The 11,978-nt window shown below is 38.5% G+C and overlaps 1 long non-coding RNA gene and 1 pseudogene across 1 annotated transcript; both read left to right on the forward strand.

The window, feature by feature from the left end:
• LOC122134608 overlaps positions 1 to 11,978 on the forward strand; it is a 36,447-nt pseudogene that overhangs the window by 21,844 nt on the left and 2,625 nt on the right.
• LOC122144626 lies at positions 3,187 to 3,672 on the forward strand. The gene is made up of 3 exons (XR_006159782.1): positions 3,187 to 3,204; positions 3,419 to 3,472; positions 3,645 to 3,672. It is a non-coding gene; the product is annotated as an uncharacterized LOC122144626 (long non-coding RNA).

Raw genomic sequence — 11,978 nt, forward strand, 5'->3', positions numbered from 1 at the left:
GGGAGATGATGGAGAAGTTGGACCTAGAGGTCTTCCTGGTGAACCGGTGGGTGTTTCTGTTTCTCAGACACTGTACACACATATGATAGCACTGACCTTTATGACTTGGTTTTGTTCTCCAATTTAAAGCCTGTAAGGCTACTTAGATTTCATGGTATGCTCTTTGATGAACCTCTTCGTTGTTCTGTAGGGGCCCCGTGGGTTGCTGGGGCCTAAAGGGCCTCCTGGACTTCCTGGACCTCCTGTGAGTATTCATTGAAAGCTTAACTACAAATACTACATAAGTTGTTTATTTTTTAATTGCAATAGTTGCACAGCGACTTCAAAACACTGTCATTACAATGAAGGATTTGAAAAATAAATATTTGTACGTGGCTATCTAGAATTCCAGATCTTTTTGTTATCTGCCTCTGCCAGGGTGTTCGTGGAAATGACGGTCCACATGGTCCAAAAGGAAACTTGGTCAGTAAATCTGAGTTCTCTGACATGACTCTACTCTAAATGCACATTCCTGAACAGTGTAAAAATATGCAATATTTGGCATATGTGTTTAATAAGTTAAATTCTCTCTTTTAAGGGCCTCAAGGAGAGCCTGGTCCTCCAGGGCAGCAGGGGGCTCCAGGAACACAGGTGAACAACAAGTTTATTAAAGATTTAAAGACAAATGTGACCCTGGACCACAAAACTAGTCTTAAGTCTCTGGGGTATATTTTTAGCAATAGCCAAAAAAAAACATTGCATGGGTCAAGATTTTTCTTTTATGCCAAAAATCATTAGAATATTATGTAAAGATAATTTTGTAAATTTCCTACCATAAATATATATCAAAACTTAATTTTTGATTAGTAATATACATTGCTAAGAATTCATTTGGACAACTTTAAAAGGCGATTTTCTCATTTTGATTTTGATTTTTTTGCACCCTCAGATTCCAGATTGATTTCAAAATAGTTGTTATCTCGGCCAAAATTGTCCTCATAAATAAACCACACATCAATGGAAAGCTTATTTATTCAGATGATGTATAAATCTCAATTTAAAAAAAATTGACACTTATGACTAGTTTTGTGGGTCCAGGGTCACAAAGTGTACAAAAATCATAGAGAAGTTATATTTAATTATGAATGTTTTCTTGTGTAATAGGGAAAGCCAGTCCAACAGGGTCCTCTCGGACCACCAGGAGAGAAGGTGAGTGTTTTATGATTGCAAAAACACAAAGCAATAATTATTAATAATCAGAGAATGTGCTTCAACAGAATTACCACTTTAGAAGATAGACACAACTTATCTGGTCCAGTGTTTATTCTGAGATCATCATCATTTCATATGTCTTCTTAAAGGGACCCACAGGGAAGCCAGGTCTGCCAGGAAATGCCCGGGAGCTGACGGTCCTGCTGTAAGTGCTGTGATGGGATTTTTTTCAGTATGTGGTATTACATGCGGTTAAGAATATTCTGTTCTGTCTTAACATAATAATCCTGGAAAAGAAGGCCCCATTGGAACTAAAGGAAAGGCAATCAGGTGAGGCTGTGATACCATACTAATAAGTTGATTTCTCTATATTGCTTTAGAAATTAAATGTCATTTGTGCCAAAACTATATGTATGCTTTCTGTATTTGTGCACTTTGTTTAATCAGCATTGACATTTGCCTTCAGAACAAATATAGCTATATCTTTGTTAGATGTATAGAAATCCCAGTGGTTCATATTTTTGACATTAATTTGTCATTGTTCATATTTAGGGTCCTAATGGTCTCAGGGGTCTATTGGCTATCCGTGGCCACTCGGGGAATGAAGGTAAAATATACATCTTTTTTCAAATTCATTTGATGCAGATAGTTTTTAACGTTTTTCTAATGGACATTAAATCTGTGTAAATATTAAGCATAATAATCAAAAAAAATGCCATCAATCACTTAATAATTGTTATGAACAATTCTGTCTGTGGAGAGTTTTATGTATCGGTAATGGCTGTTGATAGTTGATATCTGCTTTCACCTGTCAGACTCAGATTTAGATAACAGACCCAATGTTTTATGACAGGGAGATCAAGGCATCCGTGGACTGAAGGGCCATAAGGGAGAGAAGGTGGGTGTTTGGTCCATGTCAAACATAAATTGAAAACCATTTTGTGCTACAGGTTTATGTGCAGTGGTCAGTGTTAAATATCTTATGTTTTTTACTACTTTCAGGGAGGAAACGCGAGACGGATTCCCCTGGAATCCAAAGGAGAACTTTGGGTGTGAAGGGGAGAGGGTATGTCTTACGCATCCACAAAACATCCGTGAATAGAAACTCATCAGTTAGCATTTTGATTTAGCACAAATTTAAAATGAGAGCAAATGGTAGAACTTGACTTGTGCACCAACAAGGGAGAGGTGGGAGTGACTGGCCCAGAGGAGAGGACGGTCCTGAGGGCCCGAAGGGTCGTGTCGGTCACCCCTGGTGAGATTGGTCCTATTGGCCAGGTTGGACGTGAGAAGGTTAGTTTGTGTAAAATGAGTGGTGTAATTCTGCTGATTTTTCTTCCATTATATAATCATTTTAGCTATGTTTTGTATTGCCATTGATATTGGCAGTGAGCTATAAGACTGATATAAATTTTATGTTTTGTTGTATTAAATGATATTTCTGAATATAAAATATATGAATTAAGAATATATATTTTAGTTGTTGGTCTAAACGATGTATTAAATTTTACTAAAAATGATTGTCAATCCCAGGGCAAACCTTGGTGTGCCTGGACTTCTGGATATCCGGAAGGCAAGGAATTAAGGTAATATTGTTCAGGAGACATGATGTATGATATTCAGCCAAGTATTTACATCAAATATATTGACCCTTTTTTTTAAACAATGTAATGCTTGATATTTTAGGCTCCCTTGGTTTCCCAGGATTCCCTGGTGCGAAATGGCGGAGAAAGGTGCAAGGGTAAGATTTTTAAATTACTAAATTAGACTTAAAGCTCAGAGTTAGAAGTGTTGATCACAGGTCACAGGGAGGTCAATGCAGCATCTGCAATTTAAGGTCAAATTTAAGTAAAAGTCCTTCATGTCACATTACAATGTTAATAGTGCCATATAGAGTATCTTCCTTATATTTGGGAAAAGAAATGATTATGCTGAAAAAATGGTGAACTGATTTTTCTCTTTCCAGGGTTTGATGGGAAAATCTGGACCTAGAGGGGACAGAGAGGGCCAACAGTAAGGGTTCCTCTTTATATTCATCATCAAATCTCTCATCTTATTCTGTTTTTATAAAACAAACACTTTTGCTTTCATTTGATTTTGAAATTGTTTGATTTGGTTTAGTAGACCTTAAGTTACTGTTTGTTAGATTCGATTCAAGCCAGTGAACTTTTAATGCAATGTGCAATGATTTTCTAAGACTTCTTCTTTAAAAAAAAAATCTTTTTAGGGTCCCAGAGGGCAGAGAGGACCCCGTGGGGCAACAGGAAAATCAGGTGCTAAGGTATGAGATTATTTGCAAATAGATCTTTTTTATGTTGTATTTATTGTTGTTAATTTAATGGACATTGTTTGAGGAGCTACTCAACTATTTTTTGTAGTTTTTTACAATTACAATAAAGATCAATTGAAATTAAAAAAAAAAACAAACAAACAATTACTTCTGATGTTTTTAGGGCGGATCAGGTAGTGACGGGCCTCCTGTTTCGACCACTGGGGAGAGGGGTATTGTTTTTTTTCAAAACTTTATTTTATTTATTTAAAACCTTTCAGTCTAGGTTTTGCTTCAGTTTTAATTTACTTATTATGTTTCTGCTTTTGTTCAGGGACCTAAACTGGACCTCAAGTCCAAATGGATTCCTGGGCCGAAGGGACCTCACTGTAAGGAAACAGTTTAGTAGTTTGATCTGATGCTTAACACTGAAACTTTTGTTTTTCTCTATTACTTACCTGATATGTCATTTGATTTTGAAGGGACCTCCAGGGAAAGATGGACTGCCTGGACACCCTGGACAAAGAGGCGAAGTTGTATGTATCTTTCGTTTTAATCATCAAAAGTACAACTATTCACTGTGATCAAAGTTGAATCCGAGGAACATATATTTTTCAAATTGCATTCTTAGGGTTTCCAAGGCAAAAACTGGACCACCTGGGCCACCGGGAGTTGTTGGACCACAGGTTAGTTTTGTGCTTTTATCAAGCAAAATGGGTTTCTTTCTCGAGAACTATATTAATACAATTTTCTCAAAAAATTAAAAAATGTATGGAACTGTACAAGCTTTACTCAAATCTAGATCTTGTTTAGGGTCCCTTCTGGTGAGACTGGTCAGCTGGGTGAGCGTGGTCACCCAGGACCCCCAGGACCGCCCGGTGAGCAAGGTCTTTCTGGGCCTTCTGGTAAAGAGGAGGGAACCAAAGGAGATCCCGGTCCCCCTGGCCGGCCCCACGGTAAAGACGGACCCCCTGGACTGAGAGGATTCCCAGGAGAGAGAGGACTGCCAGGAACTACTCAGTAATAAGGTCTCACCCATTCTGCCTAGTGAATTTTATATTATAAAACCACTTTTCTAAATGTGTTTTCTCAACACAACTTTAAAAACTGCACATAAAATGTTTTTATACCAAACTGAGCCCTACCTTTTGTGCTTTCATAGGGCGCCTGGAGGAACTAGGAAACGAAGGCCCTGCTGGACCACCTGGATCTGCTGTATGCTGCTCATAATAACCAGATATGAAAATAAATAAGTAGATACACTCTTAAAAAATAAAGGTTCTTTATTGCCATTAATGGTTCTATGAAGACATCCATAAAAAACAATTTCATCACACAAAATGTTTTTATACTGCAGAAAGGTTCTCTAGATTATAAAATGTTCTTCACACTATAAGAAAAATGGCTCTTTTAAGAAATGAAACGATCTTTGGGGAACTCAGAATGGTTCTTCTATGGCATCACAGCAAAAAACCTTTACTTTAAGAGTGTAGAGACATTAATTAATGATTAGTGTCGAATTAATATTGATATTGCTCATATTGCTTATACAATATCATAGTGTATACTGTACTTAGAATTGCTGTTTACAAAGGTATACAAATTTAAAAATAATATTTACAATTTCAGTTATTTTTAGAAAAAAAATATTTTTCATAATGAGAACTCTATTTTCACATTTCAGTGGGTTAGAGAGAGAGAAATAATTAAGTGCTTAATTGTCATAAAGATAATTTAAAAAAATATTATTTTTAATATTAATTTATTATTTAATATTTTTTAATACTTTGTTAATTTTGATTTTAAGATGAAATAATAATGATAATAATACCCAGATGTTTATGATCTTATTTTTGAGGAATTATATGGACGGGCTTTCAGTCTGTTACCCTAACTGGAATTGTCTATACAGGGATCACCTGGGGAGAGAGATAGACCAGCTGGCACGCAGGACCTGTCGGCCCGCCCGGACGACCTGGACCTCAGGGGCCTCCTGGAGCTGTGGGAGAAAAAGGAGTGCCAGTAGTGTCTCCTACTCTAGTTTTGCACCTTATCTCATATATTTATATATATTTATATAGGCCTGTCAAATAACATAATCCTGTTTTACAGGGGAGAAAAGGTCCAATTGGTCCAGGTGGTCGTGATGGCATCCAAGGCCCATTTGGCCTCCCAGGCCCTGCTGGACCTCCAGGTACTGCTGGAGAGGATGGAGACAAGGTAAGCTACCTCTTCATATCTCAATCTCAAATCATCAGTTATGTGGATATTCTTGTCAGATATAAAGTTGAGCTGTTTTTTGAATAGGGTGAGGTTGGAGAGCCAGGACAAAAGGGTGGTAAAGGATCCAAGGGAGAACATGTGAGTAAATTAACTTTCGTTTATGAAATCTTCATAATTTTCAAAATGTCCTGTTTCCAAAGAAAAAATACATCAACATTGTAACAAGTTCCAAGCCTTTTCAAGGAGTCCTAAAATTTGAAAACATTGCATGCTTAGATGTTGTTTCAGTTATTTTGGTGGGCATAATATCAATCTATAATCAATTATTTTCACATTTACAGGGTCCTCCTGGTCCACCCGGGCCAATGGGTCCTGTTGGACAGCCTGGACCAGCTGTGAGTGTGATTCCATGCCAACAAAGTCATGCTACTATTCATAGGTAGTCAAAAGGTTATATCTGCTTGTGGTCGTCCCCATTTCAAATCTATTCTCAGGGTGCTGATGGTGAGACAGGTGCAAGAGGTCAACAGGGACCATTCGGCACTAAAGGAGATGAAGGGACAAGAGGATTCACTGGGCCTCCAGGCCCCATTGGACTGCAGGTACTGCATTCAGATTGTGTTTTACCGTTAAAATCACATTAAAAATCTACATACTAGATGTTTAAGCTATTTTGCACTTCATTCACATTCATTAGGGTTTGCCAGGCCCAGCTGGAGAAAAAGGAGAGACAGGAGATGTTGGGCCAATGGTGAGTCTTACAATTTTTATTTAAAGGCAGTTAAAGGTGCAATTGATGTTTATAATGCAGCATATGATGCTCTAGCATTTTAAAACATAAATATATGATGCCCATATCCTAATCGTTTCTGGGTCATGTATTTCTGTAGGGTCCTCCATGGTCCGCCAGGTCCACGAGGTCCAGCTGGTCCTAATGGTGCTGATGTAAGTAACTTAATTTGCACTATAACTAAACATTTACAGATGATTGCAGTTCAATATTATATGTTATAATCACTATGCAATGACTCTGTGGAATACTTTATTCAGATTGGTCAATCGTGGCATTCTGCAGTCAATTCATTTAGCATTTCTTTGGATAATTTAATGCATATCCTTCATTTTTCAGGGTCCTCAAGGTCCTCCAGGAGGTTTGGGTAATCCAGGTCCCATAGGAGAGAAGGGCAAGTATAAAAAACTTCAATTTCTGCAAGGATGACCACTTTATGATTGACAAGATTAGCAGTTCTGATTGTTGGCACTTGACGTTGTTTTATTTGTATTGACAGGGTGAGCCTGGTGAATCTGGACCACCCGGTGTTGGTGGAGAGCCAGGAAAAATGGTGAGAATTGCGTTAGAAAGAATTTTTTATCATCCTTTGAACTTGTAAAAAAATTACTTACATTTATTTATTTAGTAGATATAATCACAGCTAACATCTTATTGGTTTGGTTATCCAATGGCAGGGCCCGAGAGGAGAGCGTGGTGAGAAGGGAGAGGCTGGGCAGCCGGGCACCGCTGGACCGCTGGTGGAAAAGGACCCCCTGGAGATGATGTGACCCAAAGGAAACCCTTTATGTATTAAACATGACTTAGCCTTGAAATGAGAAACAGGTCTATCTGTGACTCTTCAGCAGCTGATATTTGTGTTTTCAAGGGTCCTGTTGGTTTCCCTGGTGATCCTGGTCCCCCTGGTGAAGTTGGACCACGAGTGAGTAGAGCAGTCATTTACATACTGATACATGACTCTTGAAGCCAACATGAAATTGAAATTGACCCTTCGTACCATCTTCATACATGTTCCTGGTCTTTGTATGTGATTCATCAGTGCAAGAAAATAAAACTGACCTTCTTTGCAGGCCAAGATGGTGTGCAAAGGGTGAAAGAGGAGAGGATGGAGAACAAGGAGAAGCTGTGAGTGATCATTCATGCCTGTTTTATAAAGTGCACATCTTCCTTATGCATACTTCTAAGGGGTTTTTCAGGATATAATGTGAGTACTATCTTTGCCTGGGTTTAGGGTTCACCTGGGACCAACTGGGTGAGAAACCGGACCACCTGGACCTCCAGGAAAGAGAGTAAGATCACCATTTTTCACCACAGCCCAACATAACCACTCTCATATCTTAATTTGTGTATTTTTGTATTAAGATCATTGATTCATTGAGTCATTTATATTTGTATGAGTAATTTGAGTAATTTGTTAGATATTTGGTCTACAAAAAAAATATTGTACAGGATGGATCCCATAGAAAAATACATATTTCTGGACTTTAAATTGTGTTAATGTTCATTTTTCAGGGTCCTCCTGGCACAAGGGGACCAGAGGGCCGTCAGGGAGAGAAAGGAAGCAAGGTAAGACTGAGAGAGAATATAATTACAACAAATAAACAGGCTGTAACCTCCTGTAATTTTCCTCCTTTAAAAATCGTTTTTTTTTTTTTTTTTCTAGGGGGATTCAGGTGCCCTTGGCCCTCCAGGAAAGACTGGCCCTGTGGGGGCAGAGGGTCCACCAGGAAACCGGAACTGAGGGTCTGAGAGGGTTGCCTGGAACAGTGGTATGATATTGGAATTGTGGAATTTTTGTTGGATTTTTTTTTCTGTTTATTTAGTGAAAACTAATATAGTGTTTATCAGATGATCGCTTCTGACAGATGATAACTTTATTTAGGGTGAGCAAGGCGCTCCAGGTGCTGCTGGCCAGAAGGGACCCCCTGGACCAATGGTAAGACCCTCTGTATTAGAGCAGTACAGCAAACGCACACCTAATGTAGCCGCAAGTTAGGGGAAAAATGCAGAGTATAACTGCACACTCTCTTACAAGATCATTATAACCAACATTTCAGCAACAAGCTTTTGTCAAGTTACAAATTCTTCAAAATTGAGAACATCATAAATCGAGTTGCTCACAGGTGAAACATAGTTACATCACAATCAGTGTTCAATAATTATTTAACAATCTTGAGCAATTAAAATAACACAGACTGATCCGTATAATCGCATTACATCAGAGAGAGAGCTCTGGTTATGTTGTATTTGATCTTTTGAGACTTTCTATGTCTCATTGTTTGATGATAATAATAAACTTGTGAGTGAGTGTGCAGTTATACTCTTCTTTACAAAGACCTGCTGTATTATCAAATATACAGTAATGAATTGAGTTTTCAATATACAAGTATTAATACCTGAAACACACTAAGAGGTGAACTATCATTAGAATTATTTATAGTTGCATACATGTATGTATATTGAATGCCAAATTTTCTGCTCCTCTCACAGGGTCCTTCAGGTTTGCCAGGTCTCCGTGGTGACCCCGGTGCTAAGGGTGAGAAGGGACATCCAGGTATGCTTGGTCTGATCGGGCCTCCAGGAGAACAAGGAGAGAAGGGAGACCGAGGCATGCCGGGACCTCAGGGATCATCAGGACTCAAGGGAGAAACGGTTTGTGAAGTCCTCCGCACATCGAAAGCACACAAGCAAATACACACGACTGTTCAAAAGAGGAGTCTGTAAGATTTTTTAAAGTAATTAATATCAAAATATTATTCATCAGTGATGCAATAAATTGCTCAAAAGTGACAGTAAAGACATTTATAATGATGCAAAGGATTCTATTTTAAATAATTGCTGTTCTTTTGAACTTTGTATTAATCGAAGAATCCTGAGAAATAAAATTTATCAGTTTCCACAAAAATATGAAGCACCTCAACTGTTTTTAACAATCAGAGATGTTTCTCGAGCAGCAAATCAGCACATCAGAATGATTTCTGAAGGATCATGTGACACTGAAGACTGGAGTAATGATGCTGAAAAATCAGCTTTGTTTCATGTTTTTTTATACAGATTTTTCAAATGTATTAAAATAGAAAACAGTTATATTAAATATATTTCACAATATTTCTATTTTTTCTGTATTTTTGATCAAATAAATGCAGCCTCGTTTACCACAAGAAAAATATACCTAAAACAAAAAAAAAATAAAAAACTGTCCAACCCCAAACTTTTGAAGGAGTAGTGTACATGTAAAACTTTCCCAGTTCATGTCATATTTATATGTCAACAAATACCATGTTATTTTTTTTTCTTTCTTTAATTTCCTGATGTGTTTTGTCAGGGTATGCCTGGAGGAACGGGTCCTCTTGGTCCTGCAGGTCCTGCTGGTATGCCTGTGAGTAAACTTTCACTACCATTTCTCAGTTCTGTACAGCTGTTTATCATACCGAACTCTGAATCTTGTGGAGAAATGTGTCTTTAGTACTTTGGCAGCACTGATTCTTCATGGTTAATGCTTTGTTAAACCTTTTAAAAAATCTTGAAACTATGACTACTCAACATGAGCTCAGAAGCACCAAAATATATCACCTCGATCCAAGCTGACTGGATGTGATGTTCCTCACAGGGTCCGAGGGGTATCAAAGGAGCTAAAGGTGCCACTGTGAGTAATCCTTCCTTAAATATTTGTACTTAAGATTAAATGTATTGTGAGAAGTAAATCATGAGCCATGTCATGTGAGGTAAAGCATTATACATATGTCACATTTCTTATACTTCACACTAAAATGGCACTAATTTTATATCTTTCTGTTTTGTACAGGGTGGAGCTGGTCCTAAAGGAGAAAAAGGTGTACAAGGACCACCAGGACCACCTGTGAGTCATATCTGTTATCTGCAATACAAAACGCACTGCCATCATTTGGCAGTGAAGATGAACTTTATTCAAGACAAATAAAAGGAGATCAGCACATCTTGAGAATGCAGCTAAATGTATTCTTTTCTTCAGGGACCAGCTGGTGAAGTCATCCAGCCGCTGCCTATTCAGTTCCCTAAGAAGTCCAAGCGCTCCATCGACGCCAGTCAGATGCTCTCTGAGACTGAGGCTGCCGATGCCACGGGCACAGAGTTCCTGACCGCTAGTGAAGGTATGGAGGAGATCTTCAGCACGCTCAACTCACTGCGCCAGGAGATCGAGAGCATGCGCTTCCCACTGGGAACACAGGAAAGCCCCGCCCGCACCTGCCAGGACCTCCACCTCAGCCAACCAGATCTGAAAGACGGTACGATCGTCATGGTTACTATGTGATTGACACATTCCGTAACCAATGGTGAGCCATTTCACATTCTAATCATTCATATTCTCTTTCTTCAGGCGAGTACTGGATTGATCCAAATCAAGGCTGCGCCCGGGACTCGTTCAAGGTTTACTGTAACTTCACTGCCGGTGAGAGACGTGCTTGTATCCCAGCAAAGCAGTAGAGAATGTAAGAATGTGCTGTCATTCGCTTTTTATGTGATCATCCTTAGACTTCTGAAATCTCGAATTCACTAGTCCTAAATTCTGCCATAGGTGAAGACGAACACTTGGCCAAAGGAGAAGCCTGGGTCCTGGTTTAGTCAGTTTGCACAGGGCAGCAAGGTGAGGTTATCACTTCAAGAACTCTTTCGAATCTTCTCTTCAATCCATGTTTCATTTAGCCGAGTAATATGCATAAATTAACCAAAAGCTCGTTATTAAAGGGATAGTTCACCCAAAAATGACAATTCTGTCATCATTTACATAAAAGAAGATACTTTGAAGAATGTGTGTATCCAAACTCTTTCTGGACCCTGTTGACCTTCATTGTATTCGTTTTCATTATATGGAAGTCAGTGGGGACCAGCAACTGTTTGGTTTCCCAGATTCTTCAAAATATCTTCTTTAGCATTCAGCTAAGAACAGCAAGAACAGCTTTAATGTTTTAATTTTCGTATGTTAATCTCAGAAATATTGCATTTTCTAATCTCATAAAAATTTCAATCACGAATTACATTATACTTTTAATCATTAATTACCGTATTCTTTCTGTTTTCTTTTATGTTGTAGTTTTCATATGTTGACTTGAGTGGAGAGCCCGTGGGTGTTGTCCAGCTGGGATTCTTGCGATTGCTCAGCGTTCAGGCCCGTCAAAACCTGACCTACCACTGCCAGCGGTCAGTGGCCTGGGCGGACCTCACGAGCGGCAGCAGGTACCAGAGGGCGCTACACTTCCAGGGTGCCAACGATGAAGAGCTGAGCTACGAGACCAGCCCCTACATCAAAGCCCTCACCGACGGCTGCTCTGTAAGTTAACATTAACACAAACAAAGAAGTAAATAAAAGATGGCAATATGTTTAAAAGCTAGCAATTGCACTATATAAGCATTTTAAGTAAAGAAAGGATTTTAAAAAATCTATTTATTGTAAATTTTTTTGTTCAATTAATATTAAATGTACTTTTTAATGTACTATTTGAGGTGTTTTTAGTATGTTTTAACTGA

The sequence above is a fragment of the Cyprinus carpio genome, unplaced genomic scaffold (assembly GCF_018340385.1).
Source record: "Cyprinus carpio isolate SPL01 unplaced genomic scaffold, ASM1834038v1 S000006742, whole genome shotgun sequence".
NCBI classification, from domain to species: Eukaryota; Metazoa; Chordata; class Actinopteri; order Cypriniformes; family Cyprinidae; genus Cyprinus; species Cyprinus carpio.